This window comes from Ceratotherium simum, chromosome 29 (genome assembly GCF_057802395.1).
Source record: "Ceratotherium simum simum isolate JZ-2026a chromosome 29, ASM5780239v1, whole genome shotgun sequence".
Classification (NCBI taxonomy): domain Eukaryota; kingdom Metazoa; phylum Chordata; class Mammalia; order Perissodactyla; family Rhinocerotidae; genus Ceratotherium; species Ceratotherium simum.
This window is the reverse complement of record NC_141928.1, coordinates 30574090-30596640: the sequence shown is the minus strand read 5'-3', so window position 1 is coordinate 30596640 and position 22551 is coordinate 30574090. Positions and strand designations below refer to the sequence as shown.

Genomic DNA, 22551 nt, shown 5'->3' with positions numbered 1-22551 from the left:
ATGTCCTATTATTAGTACAGGTGTATTCTGGACCATGCTTTGCTTCTGCACCTCAAAATCCAAGACTGTCCACTCCTTCGAGGACCCTAAACTCCATTAATGAGTCATAATAAAATGCTCTATTTCCAAGACTCAGTGACACAAATAAGAGATTCTCAGATGTAAAAGAACCAGTCACAGGCAAAACAAGTTTAGACAGAAGAGTCTGAATTTGAATCACTGCTTTTGGAGAGATCCAAGGGTTTAGATCAAACTCATCAAGAAGATGGCTTTCAGAAAATTAAATTTCTTATTTAACTGCTAACTTGACTCTAATTTCTCAAAGACCCTTATTATAGTTTATCTCAGCTTAATACTAGTCAAATACGTCATTTGAAATATACTCTATTGAGACTTTCTGAATATCAGATACATAGCCAAATGAGAAATCAAAATTTCTCATTCAGGTGGTTCAGATAGATGGTTTTATAAATTATATCAATGGTGTAGCACATACTCTGCAGTCTCAAGGTATGGGACAATTTCTGTAAGTCCATGTATACTTTCAAGTATTCGGTGTCCCCATGAATCACAATAAAAAGAAGGTGAAGGTGAAACACAGGTACTCTAATTTGCAGTTTGCACCACATTTCAGGTGCATTTCGGTTTGACTTTATATTCAGACAAGCAACAATAATTCTTAATTACTCTTGGTAATATCACAGAAATTTTTCTAACAAAAAGCAGAAGCAGAAAACATAAAATGTAAGTCCTCGGTTGGGCAGGGATTTTGTTCCATTTTATTCACTAATATATCCTGACTGTTTAGGATAACACTTGGGAAAGTAGGGACTAAATAAATACTTGTTGACTGAATGATTAAATGAATGAATAGAAATTTCAGATTAGTAACTTTACTATTTTTCTGTAGGTTTCATTGCAGTTTGATTAAACTCATCATAGTTGTATTTTCCTTTTTATTTTCCATGGTAACTGTATGTTTCTGCCACAGAGAAGTAAAGGAACTCTATAGTCACAATATATGATTTACAATTCTACAAATTAACTGCATTTTCATAAAAACCTCTTGTCACCTAAATTTTAAGTTCATCATGTTGGAAAATCCTTTAGCTAAGGAGCAAATCCAACAAAAATTATATCAAGAGGCCAATTTGAATCACTGCTTGCTTATTAAAATTTTTATTTCTTATTTATTTCCATCACTTTTTTTCTGTTCACAAAAGCACAGCCAATTAAAACAAACACACACATGAACAACAATGAAAAACTGGTTTTCAGTTTCGAATGGCCCATACCCTTTCACTAACTAAGCACCTGAACTCACTCCTTCTGGTTTTTCAGCTATCTAGAGCAGCTGTGAATTCACTTGGACGCAAAGGAGCACTCACTTATTAAGGTAGTTCCTGAAAAGAGGAAGAAATACCATATCCATTTCTGGAAGTCTATTAGGAAATGTTCTATGGTTGAAACTAGTTAATGAATACTTTAGGAACATGCATAGTTGAGAAGGAGAATCAACTTAATTACCTCTGTCAATCAAAGTCTTAATTGTACAGTTAATTCATGCTAATTAGTTGATGAAGTATTTATAGTTAACTGTGTACACTTTCCACTATATGTTGCTACACCTAGAGATAATTTCTTTTAACATAATTCTGCCTATAGATGCCTATAAATGAAAATATATAAAAAATTATCTCTAGTATTAATTTTCAGAAAGACCAAAATAGATGAAATTAGACCTTTTATTTTGAAAATTAAATTCTAAATTTCCCTTTCCAAATCAAGAAGTTAAGACTTTTTCTCACTTGAAAATAAGGAAATGTGATTTAGAAAATGCCTGAGTTTCCAACCCTATGATATAAAAATTTATAGTTTTAGGTAACAAATCCCTTATATGAATTATTTAGATCATTGTTTCCCTAATTTGGCTGTTGGCTGTGGTGTATCAGAATCTTCTGGGAAGCTTCTAAGAATATAGATCTCAGGATCTCTGCCTGGATCTATGGAGTCAGAATCTTTGGGGGTGGAGCTCAAGAATCCATATTTTCAAAAAAATATTTTCTGCAGGTGATTCTGACGTGTAACCAAGTTTGGGAATAAAATATTTTAGTTAGTACTTCCTACTATCACTTGCTATCCCCACTCTCATTCTTCCACATATTCCAAGAAGCAAATGTACATAAAAATTAAACCTATCATTAAATTTAGAGAGTTTGAATTGGTCTGACAACATACAGTCCACAAAGGATATACACAATCCACTCTGTAGGGCCCACTCAGGATCTTTCACCATCCATAGCTATTGCAGCCATGGTACTAGTTCAAAACTGTGTGGCTTCTGATCAGGACATACCTCATGGAGAAAACAAACAGTAAAAATTTTAAATATGAGCCCAAATCACAAGTCTTGATACTCTCAATAGAGAGCTTTGATTTGTGATTTGTTGCTTCTCACACATCAGCAACTCTTTTTAGTGTCCTCCATTGTATAAAGATTCAGGGATTTACAAATGATAAGTCAGTCCCTTGAACCACAATGGGATTCCAGCTGGAAAATACAAAAAGAACCCAGAAGGTCATTTTGGCAGCCTGGGTTCCCTCCAGAAGTTAGAGTCTGAGATAAGGGCCTGAGTGCAGGTAATTTTGGAGGGAAGTAATCCCAGGGAACAGGAGTCAAGGATTGGGGAGTGAAATATGGAAGGAAGGAAAGCCAGTTCAAGGGGTGTTCTTAAGTTGGTCATTGCTGTGGGCTCTGGGGCTGGATTATGCTGGGATCTTCTGTAGCAATGTAAAATGTGCCTCAAGATCACTTACTGGAAGCAAAAAGAGGAGAGCATTCATGTACCAGCTCCCATCTTCCAGTAGTCAAGTATTTCCCCACCAGATTTTTATTCTTTGGCACTCCAGTTTGTGCATGTGACTGCCATCTGGTTCCTTCAAGCATCCCACACCACAATGTCAGAGAAGACCTGGAGCTCAAAACAGAAGGTATGCAGACAGGCAAAGGTGCAGTGCTCTCAGATTACGTATTTGTATGAAGCTGTTACAGCAATGGCTGGCTGAAAACGTGGGCCAAGAAGCCCAGAGATAAGGCAGAAACATTGTCCAACACAGTCACTTGTGTATCAGGAGGCTGCTGTTCTGCAGTGAGTCTGCAATTTAGAGCTGTGAGGTCCCAAGGCTGAGTACTCTTATTTATGTATTGAAATATTTCCAGAGTTCTCTGAATTATCAAAAATAACACGAAGTTATGTTCATTACATACTGTTACTTTGGAAGTTTCTGTACAATGTTAGTTCCCTTCCTCCACATACTGTCGATTTCTTATCCCCATCAAAGTTTTCTCCTTTCTGTTCCCATTGAGCATTGCTTTGTATTTCACCTGTGACCAATGAGAAGCTAATTAATCTCCATCTCCTTTACATTTAGCAAATGAACAAGATATGGAAATTATAGTGGGTACCATCACCTCCTTGATGATTTTGGGTAGAATTCTCCTCTATGACTAGTATCACCTCACTATCAAATGCCATTAGAGACAATTAAGACTGCCTGGTGCTCTTATACCAGGTTCCTTGGGATCTTAGAGCGTACGAGTAAAGTGGTGGGTGCTTACAGTATTCTCAAGATTCATGATCAATGACCCTTATGGAAGAACCTGCCACAACACATTTGCCTGGCTCGTTATGATCTGAAATGTTTCTGGAAGATAAGCCTTGTTCCTCTTCATCCCTGCTCCCAAACGTTTCTCAGAGATGATCCTACTTTGCCTGACATACAATCATCACCACTGTGCACTTTGAAAGTCAAGCTCCCATTTCCAATAACAGCTTTCCCTTTGAATTAACCTTCATTTCTAATTCCACTCTTTGGACATTGTCGCTGACTGAAGACCACTTTTCTATGATCGCTGACTCTGTCTGCATTTGACCTGTGATCTTGTTAGCTCTGTGCTAATCCTTTCACCCTTAGCTTGGTTGTCTCTTTATTCCCAACAAGGCATGGGCCAGCATCTGGAAACACATAGCTTGATCCTTTGCTGGGAGATTTGTTATTTCAGGAAATTCTGCCTTTGTGTATTCCTGTTGTGCAAAGGGATTCAATATTTCCTAGAAACAGAATGATTAGATTCACTTGTGCTTTTGAAGTATTTCATATTGCCGTGCAGGAACTCATCAAATTGAGTCTGATCTAAAATAATACAAAGCATGAAGGAATTATTCATTCTATCACCCTTCTTTTTGCAGTTCACGTGGATACCCCATCGTTAATACCACTCTTTAATCATTAATTATGACTGTATTTCTGTGGCAATGAGCTGAAAGTGATACTAAGACAGGCTTCAAAAAATGGAGGAAAATTTTAGCTCATATAACTGAACACTTAAGGGACTATTTGACTTCAGTTATGGTTTTACACAATGTTCAAGAAGAAGCAAATAGACTTTTCTATCTCCATTTCTTGGCTTTGCTTCCACAATGTTAGATTCATTTTCTGCAGATCCCCACTCCCACCTGGCAGTTGTAAGATGACTGCAGCAGCTCCCATCCCTGCATGTTCTTGTGCAGTGGAGGAAAAAGATTGAGAGTATTTCTGAGGATTGACAGTGAAATTTTTATTGAGCTTCATTGAGTCATATTCACTTATGCATTTACATTGGACTCTTACTTATTGAACTGTGTCCCTTCCAAATTCGTACGTTGAAGTCCTAACCCCTCCCTCCCCCCAGTACCTGTGAATGGGACCTTGTTTGGCAATAGGGTCATTGCAGATGTAATTAGTTAAGATCAGGTCATATGGGAGTAGGGTGGGTCCCTTATCCAATATGACTGGTGTCCTTATATAAAGGGAGAATTTGGGGACAGATATGCACACGGGGAGAACACCATGTGAAATGAAGGCAGAGATTGGGGTGATGCAGCAGAATCCAAAAAATGCCAACGATTGCCAGCAAACCACCAGAAGTTAGAAGCATGGAACAGATTCTCCTTCCACAGCTTCCAAAAAGAACTAACCCTGCTGATACCTTGATCTTGGATTTGTAAGACTGTAAGACAATAACTTTCTGTTGTTTAAGCCACTCAGTTTGCTATGGCAGTACCAGGAAACTAATACATGGAGCAATCACCACCGTTAGGTGAAACAATGCTCTGGCCAGGCTTGAGTCATGTGTAGACCCACAATACCGGGAAGGGAATGACAGCACTGAAACACTAAGGCAAGGGGTGATTCTCAGGGCAAGTTAGAGTTGGGGAATGAATGGAAGATGTGTAGAATAAACTTCAGCTGTAAACTATATAGTTCCCTATCTTCTCTCAATTTTAGGAACATCAAAGTTCACCTCTCCATTTATCAATTAGATAAATATTTGTCTTATTTCAGTCCTTCAATTACACCTGATATTTTTCTCTTCTGCACAAGGCCAAGTGTTTCTCAGGCTCCTAGAAACATTGGAAATGTCCATGATTTCCTTCCCAAGTTGAAGGTGTTAATGAAAGCAATGATAATATAATCCCTGATAAATAATTACAATGACATCTCAGTAATCAGAGTGTTTGATCAAAATGTTCTATATTTTGCCCATAGTGTATGAGAGAGATTTTGCTATACTAATATACCAAAGTAGTAGGATGAACACATGTAGAAATTCTGTAAAAACCTAAACTTGGAATGGTGTGTAGAAAAAAAAAGGAAAGTAGTTTTCAGGTTGAGACAAATTCTGTGCAGTAGTAATATGTGAGCAGTATGGAATTGTGCTCTAGAAGAGAGTTGAAGTCATTGCTGGTAATAGTAATGTATACGTTGAGATAATAAAGGTTGAGCCATTGGTATATATATTCATGAAATGGGCTACTAACATTCTGTTTGTTTTATATTTAACTCTGTAGGGTCTACTAATTTACAATTAAACTAAAAGAGCCACTAGGACTAATGAGCTAATAATTGCAAAGAACCCTGAGCATGAATAAAAGGCACCAAGGGAGGACAAACTTCTATTCGTGAAAATCGAAACATCTGAGACTTTAATTACACTCCTTGCTAGAACTGACTTGTAATCAGTTATGGGGACTAGCTCATTAATGCTCTACTATGGGATTCCTAAACAACACATTGAAAGCCATTTCACTTATCAAATTTGAATATACTTAAGAGCAGGCATTTTCTGGTAATTCTGCCACAATACAGCAGGTTCCCTTTTTTCATTGAAATTCAAAGGATTCTAATTACTCCTATAGTATAAAACACCTCTGCACTAGCATAATTTTCATTTCAGTTTTTTAAATTGAGCAGTGGGTGTATGTTTGAGGGATGTTATTTCTAGGACAGGGGGAAAAGGAATAAATAAAAGAATTTCTTCAAGTCTCTGTGTAGAGATAGTTATAGGACTAGGGTCAGTGAAATGGAGACTCAGATATTTGGTTTTCAGTACTGGAACCCTGAGCTTGCCCAGAGAAGCACTGAAGGAAGTGCCAAAGTTTCTCCAAGTATGGTATTTGTCAGTCAAGGGTTCTGGAAAATGTATGAAGTTGTATATACATATGTGTGTGTGTACACATAATCTCTAATTTGAAAATTTTTTAACCTACTGAAAAATGGAAAGAATAGCACGATGAACAACACCCTTACATCCTGTGCTTTGATTCTAGCATGTATATTTTGATCCATTTTTGTAAAAATTTGAATCTAATATTTATTTATTTTTTAATATTTATTTTGGAAAATGTTAATTAATAATCTTTACGTGGTGGGAATTTAGATGAAGCTACATTATTTTCAATTTACTCATCTATAGATTCTAATACAATGATCATGTATTACTTTTATAAATAAAAAAAGGCAGAGTAAAACATCCTGGAAAACCATACTTATTAGGACATTTGGCAATAATTTCATTAGGGAGCTATCAAATGTTTCATAAATTTCACGTTATGGATTTGAATCTATGTGTAGCGTCAAGATTTGTGATCAGCTGTGGGTTATAGATACCTGAAAAATAGTAAAAATTAAGAGTGTTATTTTTCTCATGCACCAAGGAGTTTGCAGGTAGGAAGTCCAGGCCTGGTATCTTGGAACCAGAAAGTTCTAAAATACTCAGGCTGCTCTCATCTTTCTCTCTGTCATCCTTATCATGTATTCCAGGTCACACGGTCTTAAGAAGGGTACTCAAGTTCCAGTATCAAGTCCTCATTCCAATGAGGAGGAAGGAAGACAGCAAGAACTCAACCACTCATTTGCTCATTTAAAGTTTTTGTTTTTTTAAATCCCAACCCACTGACTTCTGGTTATATTTCAATATGCGGAATTAAGTGGCCGTGTCAATCAGTAAACACAGCTGGGGATGCAGTCTTTTGCTGGGCACAATGCCTTCTCCAACAAAACTGAATATGAAACATCATTTTATGTACCACTAAAAATAACCTCCTTCTGATGAACTATGTCATAATTTTCTTTCTACTTAGAATATTTATTTGATAATCATTGATAGAATACTTTTAGATTTTTCTTTTTACACTTAGAATATTACTGTATATCATGCTGTTCTATGTCCAGGACTTTGTGCGTACATACACACAAACTGTTTTTTTCAATGGTAAATTGTAACAGTTTTTTCTAAGACATTGTAGAAAGCAACTAAATTCAACATGAATGATACCAAGTACACATATAATTCAGCTGATGTGACAACAATGTGAACAGCACCGATCAAACTCACATAAGATCAGGTGATGACAGTTATGTCAAGATGCGTCTTGACCAACAGTGAGGCAAGACACCAACAATGGCAAGAGTATGGAACAAAAACAAGTTTGTCTTGGAAGCAGTCAGTATAGCGCCTAAGAATTAACTAGTTCAAAACTATGCTTTAGTATATTCAGTGGTGTCTGCAACAAGACTACTTGAATCTGTATGGCAAAAACTCTAAATTTAATTCAGATTCTTTTAAAAAAGGAGGTGGTGGTATTCTAAGTAACTACTTAAGAATTAAATGTAACTACTTTCGAAAAGCAAAAAATCCAGAAATGAGATAAAGCGGTTTCTATTTCAAAAGCAAAATTGAGGGAGAAAAAGTACACTGGGTCCTGGAGAAGAAAAGAAGGATAAACCAGAGGGCAGAGTAGAAAGAGATATTTGTTCAATGCAATCTTGAAAGAGATAAAGGCACTGGAAGTACAGTGCATCCGGGCATTGAAATTGCATCCCTGTACTTGCTAGGGGCACATAACTAAGTTGAATGAGAGGGGCAAGGAGGCTGAAAGGACGATAACTAGCTCAGTCTTCTGCTAGGATCTTGCATGCTCTTCGTCAGTGTAATAAGGTTAGTTAATCCATCACCTAGCAGAGTATCTGGCATATAGTAGTGCTCAAAATTATTTATTACATTGAATTAGAAAATTGAAACTTTTTATTGGGATGAGGAGTTAAGAAATGCCCCCAAGATATTCATGAGCATTCTTTTTCAGCTGAGTAGGCTAAATGGAAGTTCTTCTCAGAGATTTGTACTTTTTACTGGTGGTGGTGGGTAGTATTCAGGTTAGTCTCTGACTCTGGGACCTAGGTGGAAACCACTAGGTAGGAATCAGACATGTCCATCAAAACTAAAGAAGCTGACTTAAATGTTACATGCTGAAAGAATATCCTAGTCGTCTATTTTCTTACAAGACAAGCATGGGATATTTTATCAGTAAAAAAAGGATTTTGAATTTATACTAGATTTCATTCAGTCGCATTTATTATGCACCTGCTCTCTATAGCTTCCTGAATTGGATACTGTGGGAAGATAACAGAAGAGATTGGTAGAGCGTAAAGAGAGGCTTAGATTCAACGACTAAGTCTTCTGAACCCCACTTCAGATCCACAAAGAAGAATCTCTGCAGTTTTGACTCCAGCATCTGTAATTTAAAAATCTGCCAGTGTGATTCTGATGTGCAGCTATGTTTAGGATTCTCTAGATTGGATCATTTCTTGAGTTCTTTTCAGCTCTCAAATTTCACACTTTAATACATTCATCATGTATTCAACAAACCTACTGGTTTTTACTTGCAGCTGGCTGTTTTTCTAGTTCTCATCTCTCCTTAAAATACAGAAGACCATGGGAGCCTCATAAACCTCAGATAGGCTCTGGGATAAGTTTATAAAATTCTAGAGCCAACTAAAGCCCCCAGAGATGCAGAGCCTGAGAAATTCCCAGAAATATGGGATAAGAGCAAGAATGAGCTAGTCTATTACTGTTAACATTTCCATCTAATATCTCCAAATCTTTGCCCGTACAGTCTTCCGTAACAGCAGAACTTTAACTATTGCAATCACAATGGTCTCTCCGCCATGGGATGAATGATGGTCTGGAGACCACCAAACTACTCCCACAGAGGAACAGGACTGCTGAACCAAAGACTGAACATGGGGGCAACTATTACATTAAGGAAGACAGAATAAACATTTGGGGTTTACTACCTGTAAGAAAAAGAGTAATATACCAAATAATATGTTGTATTAATACACCAAATAATATACTAATTATATAGTGATATTTTGATTCTCAATCCACATGGCCTGTGAGAAAATCTTCTGCTTGAAGATTTATAGTGGTGGGTTTGTTTTCCACATGAAGAACTCAAGAAATAAATATATCTGCCCTCTCTTTGTCAGTCTTTGTTTAATTGGCCTGAACCACTTTATAAAAAACAAACAAGGTGTTGTTTCCAAATTAGCCTTCAGCTTTGGAGGCTATGAGACAGATTGCACAAGCATTAGATATTTGACATATACAGCTGTGGTATAGTGATATAGTGAAAGTAATGGAAGAGGGTTATGCACTTATCAGAAATTCTCCAATAAAATAAATATGCCTCATAGATTCTTGAAGCTAAAAGGGCCTTAAGAGATCTTATAGTTCCTAAAGAATGAGTAGGAAATTGCCAGGAGGAAAATCAAAACAAGGGATTCTGGCAGATTTAAATTTTCAGATCCATGTGCAAACATGACACATTATGAAACAGCAAGTCGTGAAAGATAATAAGGAGTACTTTTAGCTGAGAGATTGATAAAAATAAGCTTGTAACGGATGTGATGAGTTGGATTTTTCCTTCTCCCATCAGCATCCCTCCCTGCAGGAAGATTACATTTCATGCTCCCTTGATATTTTCCTTATCTATGTCACTTCCTTTAACCAATGAAAGGAGAGCAAAAGTTATGATTGTCACTTCCACTAAAGTTTAAAAATCAGTGTACAGTCCACTATATATATTTTCTCTTTGTTGCATGCCCAGATTGAGTTTGCTCCTTCAGTCTGGTTCCCAGAGGAAAGATGATTTGGAGCAGAGCTATAGTTAACCTGCTAAAGACATGTATCATGAGCAAGAAATAAATCTTTGTTACTGTAAGTCATTGAAATTCAGGGGCCATTTGTTTCTATTGCGTAACACCACTTAAGCTGACTGATACAAAGTACCTTGTATGTCAGTCTAGGAGATGGATGGAGATTTTTAAACTAAGGAGCAAAATGGATAGATGACTCTGTTGACTATGAGGGGTGAAATGAAAGATAATGAAGCTATAGGTTGGGAGAGGGCATTTCTACTGCTAGCAAGTCCTAAATGAGTGTGATTGCTCAATATACAGTATCATTCCTCATACTGGCATGTTTCTAAACATGCTCATCTAAAAACACAATAAATTACTTAGAGAACAAATCAGAATGTATGTAAGTAAATAACATATTCTCATGCTTTACCATGCTCCAATTGCTCCATTGCAATTACTAGTAAAGGACAATTTATTCTTTGTTAATTAGTGTATTTGCTAATATTAAATAACCAAGATAGATTCAAAATAATTGTTATCTTTCCTCAAAGCTTTGTTTAAATTTTAATGTCACTGGAAGCTCTGTGTTCTTAAAGATTCAGGTTAGAATGTTTACTCTTATGATTAACATTATAGCACCTATGGTTGTGAATGGCTAAGAAAGACGGTGATTGGGGCTGGCCTGGTGGCATAGCGGTTAAGTTCTCGTGCTCTGCTTCAGTGGTCCAGGCTTTGCAGACCTGGGAGAAGACCTACACATTGCTTATCAAGCCATGCTGTGGCAGGCATCCCACATATAAAGTAGAGGAAGATGGGCAGGGAGGTTAGCCCAGGGCTAATTTTCCTCAGCAAAAAGAGGAGGATTGGCAACAGATGTTAGCTCACGGCTAATCTTCCTCACACACACACACACACACACACACACACACAAAGACAGTAATTGTCTTATGCACCACGCACCTCTGTTCATTTGTCCAGGTTCCTGATGGAAAACCAGCACAATCATGGTATAATATTTTCTCACAAAGAATATATGAATATTGAAACTGTCAATCATATGTCAAAGGAATTCACCAAAAAAATAAACAATAGGGAAACAGAAAAAAAATTCATAAAAATATATATGCATGGGTAGATGTTGATTTGGGAGTAATAGCAGATACCTAGGAACAGTTGTCTAGATCTTCCCCAAATTCCAGATGTTTAGCAGTTATGCAGAGCAAATATTTGGATATCTAGTGGAAGTTTTCAGTTTTTCTGAACACAGAGACATTTTATTTGGAAAAAGACATTATTCAAAAATCAAGACGAAAGCATTTTTTAACTAAAAAGAAGAGTGGAAAGAAAAGTCTTTTACAGTCAAATTGATTGTCTGGTTTCATTAAGTTCCCTAGATGAGTTTGTGATGTCTCCTTTCACCTCGTTTAACTGCTCTTAAAGGCCTAAGGAGATTTTTAGCTCAAATCAGAGCAATCTAAAAGGAAATTTCTCAAACTGCAAAATAGGTTCTTAGAAATCAAGAAACTTCTACTCTTTGGTAAATACATTCAGAAATGTGCAAGTCTAAGCAAATTTTTTTCCCAGTGACTATAATGGCCTGTTTAAGATCTTCAGGAAATACCTTATTATGCATTTTTTCCAAGTATGTCTTCTGAATACTTGGAAGATATAAAATCCCATTTCTTCTCAGCAGAATGCAGAGTAGTTTAACAGCTGAGAGACAACATGTTGGACCTGTGTCTGAGTAAGATTGCTGAACTTTAGTTCTCTTGGAGATAAGGCTAATCTAATGTGGGAACTATTAGGAGCAGCTGAAATTATTCAGCCAACAGAACTGATGTTTCTTGTTTAGTCTGTTTTCAACCTTCAGGGCACAGGATTCAAAATAATTTCCAAAGAGGCTTAAGATAATTATAGGAAGAGTGCACGAGATAGCTACTGCTCACACTCATTAAGGAGCAAAAGAAATCACAAAAGTGTTGCTGATAGAAACAAATAGGTTCAGTAGGACAAAAAGTTGGAAAAGCAGAGGACATCTCTGAAATTCCGGCAGGAGAAATGATACCATTCCTAAAGAAAGGAGTGGAGAATTTAGCAAAGGTAAGTTAGTAAGACAAAAAGCTGTGATGGGCCTAGAAAGCTCACTGGACAGATACCTTCAGTGAGCAGATCAAAGTCATTATTTTAAAAGACAGAGACTCAGAGATTCCAGATCTCTGTACTCACGGGAACTGTTTATGCATGGCTGAATCCAGGAAATAGACTCTTTGAAACATTTCTCAATCCTGAAATAAAGGCTCTTCAAGAGACAGAGAGGAGATAGAACATAGATAGAGAACAAGACATGCTCCAGGATGAATGCCACGCATTGAAGAGAAGGAAACAACTTGCTTCTTTTTTCCTTCACCAAACATTTTTTAGTTTTTGGAAATTATCTTTGTTGGTTTATTTATATTCAGTTCATTCACTTTAATGTTTGTATAGGACTCCATTATGTGAGTTCAGAACAATTTATTAATGCCTTTCCATCAGTAAATAATCAAGATGAGGCCTTTTTTTAGCTGCAGTAAACAAGCCTACAAAAAGCCTAAACTAGCCAACTAAATGGGGAATTGATCAGTAACAGAATATGCACATCTTCAACTTTGTTTCCCAAAGAGACGATTTCAATGAATATTCTCAACAATAATGTATGAGAACTCCCTTTTCTCTACATTCTGCTTAAATTTGGTATTGCTTTCCTCTTTTCAAACAGTGTTTTATTCTATATTTTTTACAGATTTATAAGATATATATTTATGTGTGTTTGTCCATTTAATCCTTTACTGGTTATATGCATTGTAAATGCCGTCTCCCAGTGGTGTGGGTTGCTGTATATAGAAGTTTTTAATAATCACATGTTTAAATTCAATTATTTATGCTTGAACGTTTGCATACAGAGCGTGAGTTCTTTGCATAAATACCCAGAAGTGGAATAGCTGGATGATATGGTAGTTCTACTTGTAATTTTTTGATGAATCTCTATACTGTTTTCCATAGTGGCTGTACCAGTTTACATTCCCACCAGCAGTATATGAGGGTTCCCGTTTATCTACATACTCTGTAACACTTGTTATTTCTTGTCTTGTTAATAATACCATTCTGATGAGTGTGAGGTGATATCTCATTATGGTCTTGGTTTGCATTTCCCTAATAATTAGTGTTGTGGAACATCTTTTCATGTGCCTTTTGGCAATCTGTATATCTTCTTTGGAAAAATGTCTGTTCATATCCTCTGCCCATTTTTTAACTGGGTTTTTTGTTGTTGTTGAGTTGTATGAGCTCTTTATATATTTTGGATATTAACCCCTCATCAGATATATGATTTGCAAATATCTTATCCCAATTGGTAGGTTTTCGTTTTGTTGTTGGTTTTCTTTGCCATGCAGAAGCTTTTTAGTTTGATGTCCTCCCATTCATTTGTTTTTCCTTTGTTTCCCTTGCCTGAGGAGACATATTCCAAAACATACTGCCAAGACCGATGTCGAAGAGCGTACTGCCTATGATTTCTTCTGGGAAGTTTTATTGTTTTAGGTCTTACATTCAAGTCTTTAGTCTATTTTGAGTAAATTTTTGTGTATGGTGTAAGATAGTGGTCTACTTTCATTCTTTTGCATGTAGCTGTCCAGTTTTCTCAACACCATTTATTGAAGAGACTTTTCTTTCTCCATTGTATGTTCTTGGCTCTCTTGTCAAAAATTAGCTGTCCAAAAACCCAAAAATGTTTGAGTTTATTTCTGGGCTCTCTATTCTGTTCCATTGATCTGTGTGTCTGTTTTTCTGTTGGTATCATGCTGTTTTGATTACTACAGCTTTGTAGTAATCTTTGAAATCTGGTAATGTGATACCTCCAGCTTTGTTCTTTTTTCTCAGGATTGCTGTGGCTATTTGGGGTCCTTCATTTTTCCACATAAATTTCGAGATTCTTTGTTCTATTTCTGTGAAAAATGTCATCGGGACTTTGACAGGGATTGCATTGAATTTGTAGATTGCTTTATGTAGTATAGACATTTAAACTATGTTAATCCTTCCAATCCACAAGCATGGAATATTTTTCCATTTCTTTGTGTCATCTTTGATTTCTTTCAACAATGTCTTATAGTTTTCAGTGTACAGGTCTTTCATCTCCTTGGTTAAATTTATTCTTATGTATTTTATTCTTTTTGTTTGTGATTGTAAATGGGATTGCATTCTAGATTTCTCTTTGTGATATTTCATTATTATTGTATAGAAATGCAACTCATTTTTGTATATTAATTTTATACCCTGCAATTTTACTATATTCATTTATTATTTCTAATAGATGTTTAGTGGATTCTTTAGGGTTTTCTACATATGAAATCATGTTATCTGCAAGTAGTGTTAAATTTGCAGTTAACTGCAAATTTTACTTCTTTCTTTTCAATTTGGATCCTTTTAATTTCTTTTTCTTGCCTATTTGCTCTGGCTAGGATTTTCAATACTACGTCAAATAAGAGTGGTGAAAGTGAGCATCCTTTTCTTGTTCCTGTTCTTAAAGGGATAGTTTTCAGTTTTCACCATTGGGTATGGTAGCTGTGTCATATATCGCCTTTATTATGTGGAGGTACTTTCCTTCTATACCCATTTTATTGAGAATTTTTATCTTAAATGGATGCTGAATCTTGTCAGATGCCTTCTCTGCATCTGCTGAGATGATCATGTGATTTTTATTCTTCATTTTGTTAATGTGATGTATCATGTTGATCGATTTGCACATGTTGATCCATCTTTGCATCCCTGTAATAAATCCCACTTGATTGTGGCATACGATCATTTTAATGTATTGTTATATTCAATTTACTAATATTTTTTGAGGATTTTTGCATCTATGTTCATCATTGATATTGGCCTATAATTTTCTTTTTTTGTCTTGGTCTGGTTTTGGTATCAGGGTAATATTGGCCTCATAACATGAGTTGGGAAGCAACCACGCCTCCTCAATTTTTTGGAAGAGTTTGAGAAGGATATATATTAAATCTTCTTTGAATGTTTGGTAGAATTCACCAGAGAAGCCACCTGGTCCTGGACTTTTGTCTTTTGGGAGGTTTTTTATTACTGTTTCAGTCTCCTTGCTAGTGATTGAATAGAATCTATTCAGATTCTCTATTTCTTCTTGATTCAGTTTTAGAAGGTTGTATGATTCTAAGAACTTTTCCGTTTCTTCTAGATTATCCAATTTCTTAGCATATAGCTTTTCATAGTATTCTTTTACAATGCTTTGTATTTCTGTGGTATCTGTTGTAATTTCTCTTGTTTCTGATTTTATTTATTTGAGCCTTCTGTCTTTTTTTCCTTAGTGAGCCTAACTAAAGGTTTGTCAATTTTGTTTATCTTTTCAAAGAACCAGCTCTTAGTTTTATTGATTTTTTCTATTGTCTTTTTAGTCTCTATTTCATTTATTTCCATTCTGATTTTCATTATTTCCTTCCATCTACTGATTTTAGCTCATTTTTTCTTCTTTTGCTAGTTCCTTTGGGTGTAATGTTACATTGTTTATTTGCTATTTTTCTTATTTTTTTCAGGTAAGCCTGTATTGCTATAAACTTCCCTCTTAGTACTGCTTTTGCAGTATCCCATAGATTTTGGTAGGTCATATTTTCATTTTCTTTTGTCTCCAGGTATTTTTTTATTTCTCCTTTAATTTCTTTGTTGACTCAATAGTTGTTCAGTAACATTTTGTTTAATCTCCATGCATTTGTGACTTTTCCAGTTTTTTCCTTACAGTTGATTTCAAGTTTCATTCCACTGTGGTTGGAAAAGATGACTGATTTTATTTCAGTCTTCTTAAGTTTATTGAGACTTGTTTTGTGGCCTAATATGTGATCTATCCTGGAGAATGTTCCATGTGCATTCAAAAAGAATGTGTATTCTGTGGTTTTTGGATGGAATGTTCTGTATATATCTACTAAGACCATCTGGTCTAATGTGTCATTTAAGGCCAATTTTTCCTTATTGATCTTCTGTATGGATGATCTATCCATTGATGTAAATGGGTGTTCAATTCTCCTACTATTATTATTTTACCGTCGATTTCTCCTTTTATGTCTGTTAATATTTGCTTTGTGTATTTAGGTGCTCCTATGTTGAAATCATAGGTATTTACAAGTGTTATATCCTCTTATTAGATTTTTCCCTTTATCATTATGCAATGCCCTTCCTTGTCTCTTGTTACAGTTTTTGTTTTAAAGTCTATTTTATCTGCTGTAAGTATTGCTATCCCAGCTCTCTATTCACGTCCATTGGCATGAAATATCTTTTTCCATCCCTTCACTTTCAGTCTGTGAGTGTCTTTACGTCTGAAGTGTGTCTCTTATATGTAGCATATATATATGGTTTTGGGGTTTTTATCCATTCAATCACACTATGTCTTTTGATTGAAACATTTAATCCATTTATAATTAAGGTAATTATTGATACATATGTACTTATTGCTATTTGTTACTTTTTTTCTGGATGTTTGTGTTGTTCTTCTCTGTTCCTTTCTTCTTCTCTTGCAATTTGATGACTTACTTTAGTATTATGTTTGGGTTCCTTTCTCTTTATTTTTTGTGTATTTATTATAGGTTTTTGGTCTGTGGTTAACATGAGGTTAATATACAATAACCTATTACATAGCAATCTATATTAAGTTGATGGTCTCTTAAGTTCAACATCATAATAAAAACCCTATAATTGTACTCCCCCTGCCACATTTGTTTTTGACACCATATTTTACCTCTTTTAATTTTGTGTATCCCTTAACCTCTTATTGTAGTTATAGATATTTTTAGTACTTTTATCTTTCGACCTTCATACTAACTTTATAGGTGGATGATCCACTACCTTTACTACATATTTGCCTTTACTAGTGATATTTTTTCTTTGATAATTTTCTTATTTCTATCTGTAACCTTTTCTTTTCCACTTAAAAAAGTCCCTTTAACATCTCTTATAAGGCCAGCTTAGTGGTGATAAACTTCTTTAGTTTTTGTTTGTCCTGAAATTTCTTTATCTGTCCTTCCATTCTGAATGATAACCTTGCTGGGTAGCTTATTCTTGGTTGTAGGTTTTTTCTTTCAGCACTTTGAATATATTGTACCACTCTTTTTTAGCCTGTAAGGTTTCAGCTGAAAAGTAAGCTGATAGCCTTATGGGGTTTTCCTTGTCAGTAACTTGTTGCTTTTCTCTTGCAGCTTTTAAGATTCTCTCTTTATCTTTAGTTCTTGACATTTTAATTATAATGTGTCTTGGTGTAGGCCTCTTTGGGTTCATCTTGTTTGGTGCTTTCTGTGCTTCCTGTACCTGGGTGTCTGTTTCCTTCCTTAGGTCAGGAAAGTTTTCAGCTATTATTTCTTCAAATAAGTTCTCTGCCCCTTTGTCTCTTCTCCTTCTGGGACACCTATGATGCAAATGTTAGTATGCTTGATGTGGTTCTAGGGTCGCTTAAGCTGTCCTCATTCTTTTTAATTCTTTTTTCTTTTTTCTCTTCACCTTGGGTGATTTTCTTTACTCTGTTGTCCAGATTGCTGATCTGTTCTTCTGTGTTATCTACTTTGCAGTGATTCTCTCTGGTGAATTTTTCATTTCCATTATTATATTTTTCAGCTCTGATTGGTTGTTTGTTATATTTTCTAATTCTTTGTTAAAGTTCTTACTGTGTTCATCTATTCTTCTCTCGAGTTCAGTGAGCATCCTTATGACCATTACTTTGTACTCTTTATAAGCTAGATTGTTTACCTGTTTCATTGGGTTCTTTTTCTGAGGATTTGTCCTGTTCTTTTATTTGGAACATATTCCTTTATCTCCTTAATTTGCCTACTCGTCTGTGCTTATTTCTATGTATTAGGTAGATCAGCTAAATCTCCTGATCTTGGAAATGTGGCCTGATGTAGGAGGTAGCTTAAGGGGCCCAGCAGCCTGCTCCCCTCTTGTCACCCAGGCCAAATGTTACAGGGGTGTCCCCTGTGTGAGCAGTGTGGGCCCTTCTGTTGTGGCAGGGCTGCTATTGCTGCTGATGCATGGGTAGGCTAGGCTGGCCCCTGGGCCACCTAGTTGTCTGGCCTGGCCACATGCAGCTGCTACAGGCATGTTATTGGGTGGTGCAAGCCCCCAACATGGCTGGCTGTGAGGCCTGCTAGCGCACAACTACTGCGGGTTCACTGGTGAGTGGGCCAGGTGTCCAGAGTAGCTGGTTGCAGGGTCCAGCAGCACACAACTGCTACGAGCTCACTGGTGGGGGGACCAGGTCCCCTGGTATGGTTGGTTGCTAGGCCTGGGGGCATGCAACTGTTGCAGGCCCCCAGTGTGACTGGCTGCACAGCTTAACAGTGCACAACTGCCTTTGGGCATGCTGGTGTACAGGGAAGGCCCCCAGTGAGGCTAGCTGCACAGCGTGTGGCTGTTGCTAGCTCACTGGTAGGTGGAGCAGGCCTCCAGTGTGGGCTGGCTGTGTTTCCTGGTGGCAGTGCATTTGCCTCAGGTGCACTGGTGTGCAGGACAGATCCCTGGGGTGGGCTGCCTGTGCTGCCTGGCTGAACTCAATTGCCTCAGGTGCTCTAGTGGTTGGGGGCAGGCCCCTGCACTAACAGGCTAGAGGGAGGATTCCAATGGTGCCTGCCAGCATCTGTGTCATACAAATAGCTACTGCCAATGTCTCAGTCCCTGGGGGAGAGGAGACCAATTGTTTCCTGCCTCTCCAAGATGCACTCTGAGCTTAGTAAGTGAGTCTCTTTTACCAATGGACTATGTTCTTTTCTGTCTGGTGTTTTGTGCTGGTTTCCAAGTCAAATGAGTCTGTGTGTGGGCCCTTTAAGAACAGATTTTCCTTTCCCTGAAGTTGTACAGTTTTCCTGGGAATATTACCCATTGTTTTTCAAACCCAAGTTTTTTGGGGTCTCATCTCTCTTGTCCTGGATCTAAGGGCTGGGGTGCCTAATATGGAGCTCAAAACTCCCACTCCTCCAAAAGAATGGAGAAGCTCCATTCTTTTGAGATCACTCCCCACAGTGAAGCACTGTGGCTAGGGTGTGGTTTTTTCCTCATTAGGACTCTACCTCTGCCTCTTCCATCCCTCTCTGTGATGTCCCTTGTTGTGGAGGTTCTTTCTATCCAGTTTCCAGATCTATCTCAGAGGAAATTTTTCTATAGGTAGTTGTAGGTTTGTTGTGTCTGTAGGAGGAGAGCTCAGGATCCTCCTATACCACCATCTTTTTAAAACTCGCACAGCCTTTTTAGTTTAATTTGAAACAAAATATAGCTAAGGTCAATGTTGTTTAATCTAGTCTAAGATTCACTACCTTTTAAAATAATGAGTTTAATATGTTCATATTTATTGTAATTATTAATGTATTTGCATTTTATCTCATTTGGAGTTATCTAATTACCATGACCTTTGTTTTGTTAATGCCCTTCAGACAAAGGGCAGGCACATCTGTCGTTAAACAAGTTGGGTTTACTACTTGTTACTGCTAGAGAAAACACACACCATATTGGAAAGAACACATTACAGGTTTCAATGGACCAGACATGGATTATTAGAGAGAACACTGCCACAAATTTGTCTAAGAAACAGACCCAAACAACCAGTTGGAGGGCAGATGAGACTTCATCTGAAATTAAACTACACACAAGAAGTCCCTAGATATTGAGGTGCTCACCAAATACCACATGTAACACTTCAAAAAAGAAAAAGTAGTCCTTATTCTTCCATATAGAAAATTTGATAACAGTTTAGAATAACACCAGTCAAGAAAGAAATATTCTGTGCTCTTATATCTCCTTCATTTATCCTCATCCTCTCCACATGAACCTTGGACATGTCAGAAACCATGGTTAGCAGTATGTGAGAGAAGGGATAAAAGTTTTAAATTGGGAAAATAGAGAACAAATTGGGCACGGCTGCTTTCACACTGAAGATAGCCATCCCAAACTAGGCCTGTCTGGGGGAGATGAGAACAAATAAAATAAATAACAAAGTTTTAAAATGTTACAATGAACATCCAAATACCCATCTCTTAGTTTCATCATGTGGCTGCCAAGGTTGCCTTGAGGGTTGACATTCAGCCAGCCGGTAGGGAAAGAGAGAGAGGGGAGAATAGTGTGGTAGGTTTTTATGGACAAGTATCAGAAGTAGAGACATAAATTTTGCAACATTTCATGGGTCAGGACTCATTCACGTGGCACTACCTAGAGGCAAGGAAGGCTGGGAAATATAATCCCTGGCTGGCTGCCTCAATTTAGCAACAATTCTAGACCATGAAATAGGAGCACCAATGTGTGGTGTTCAGCTGGCTGTCTCACCACATTCATTTTGCTTTGTTTTCTTAACAGTTAGATCTCATGCATCTAAAATTTATTTATGTGTTTGTGTATGATGTGAGTTAATAATGTAGAAATTCAAAGTCTTGATTATTTCTCTGGATTGGATGTGTCATTATTGAACTGAGACTATTGGGAGGACTAAGTGACTGAAGTTCTTTTTCTAAATGAGAGATAAGAAAAACTACGGAGGCAACCTGGGATTTAATCGAGGGGCAAAGGCAGAATTAACCTCACAAAGAGAGTTTGAATAGGAAATAGGGAAAAGAGGAAAATTGTTTTCCTATATCTCTGATAAGTCCCGCTTGTCTGTGCCTTAACATTTTTAAAACATATGTAATCCTTGATTTTAAATTTAGTATGGGCCTGATTTACCCTCTAGTGATTCTACATTCAGAATAATTAAAAGGAACAAATCAACACACACCGTGTCCACTAACTGAAAGACTTTTTAATGTATAGTAATAAAATGCAAAGATAAAAGGCAAGATCTAATCAGGTAAAAGTCACAGGTGTAGGATGAAGTGGCTTATATTTAGTTTTAGTGTCTGGTAGTTAGATATTCAACTCTTTGTTTCTGTGTTGCTTGAGCTAAGTGATACTGGGATATAGCATCACCAATTATAGTTGATTATTCACTCTACTATAGTGTCTCTTTTATATTTAAGACATATCAATGCTCAAAAGAGTCTGTGCCTTGAAATCAATTTGTGTTATAAAACTAGCCAAAAAGTCTGATAACATTCTATGGTAAGAAAATATTCAGTGCTGGTATCAATTTCAAAATATTTGTTGGGTTTTAAGATCTGGCTAACATGATACGAAGAGTGTTTTCTATGCCATATTTAAAACCTATGTTCATATTTTCTTGTAACATTTGTAAAATGCTGACTCTGCTGAAGACAGAGGCAAACATATACCTAAACTACTCAGGAAAGAATTAAAGTAGGTGCATGGCTATGAAGGTTAATTTTATGGGTCAACTTGACTGGGCCAAGGAGTATCCACATATTCAGTCAAACATTATTCTGGCTATTTCAGTGAGAGTATTTTTGGATAAGGTTAACATTTAAATTGGAAGACGGAATAAAGCAGATGGCTCTTTTAAATGTGGATAGGCTTCATCCAAGCAGTAGAAGGCCCGAATAGAACAAAAAGTCTGGCCCTCCTCAGAGTAAGAGAGAATTCTTCTTGCCGGTCTACCTTTAAGCTGGGACATCAGCTTTTTTCCTACCTTCAAAGTCAAATTGAAAAATTGGCTTATCTTGACTCTTGAGCCTGTTAGCCTTTGTACAGAAACTACACCATCGGCTCTCCTGGTTCTCATGCCTCAGACTTACCTGGAACCAAACCGTTGGCTCTATGGGGTCTTGAGCTTGCCAACTCACCCTGCAGATCTTGGGACTTTCCCGCTTTCATAATTGCATGAGCCAAAGCCTTGTAATAAATCTCTTTATATATATCATAAAGAGTTTTACCAAAGAAATTTTACTAAATTTACTGAAGAAAATTGTGATGCCTCATATAACAATAGGATGGACTCTCCCATGACACATTCTCTATTTTGAACTCAGTGAAATAAGAGTTGTAACTTGTGCTACTACTTTCCTTTCTATCAGGAATAACTAGTATGAAGGTTTCGATCCTCAAAGAATAATGTGGGGGAAATATTAAGAATGACCACTCTAGTAAACATACAAAGGCCCAAGCATCAGGTTTGTGTTTAAAGGAAGAAATTAAATTGTATGACAATATTTGGATGTATCACCTTTAACAATAGACTCTAAAGTTATTTTAACCATTGTATATCATTTTAGACACATGTAGTGAGTTCATCTTCTGCCTACCTTGTGGTAATCTTTTCTAGAAATGGTCCCTAACATACAAGTT

The 22551-nt window shown here is 36.7% G+C and overlaps 1 pseudogene; it reads right to left on the bottom strand.

Annotated features, from left to right (window-relative positions):
• The window catches only part of LOC147913246 (WD repeat domain phosphoinositide-interacting protein 3 pseudogene), a 39643-nt pseudogene extending 17563 nt beyond the window's left edge, over positions 1 to 22080 (bottom strand).
• Between the last annotated feature and the right edge of the window lie 471 nt (positions 22081 to 22551).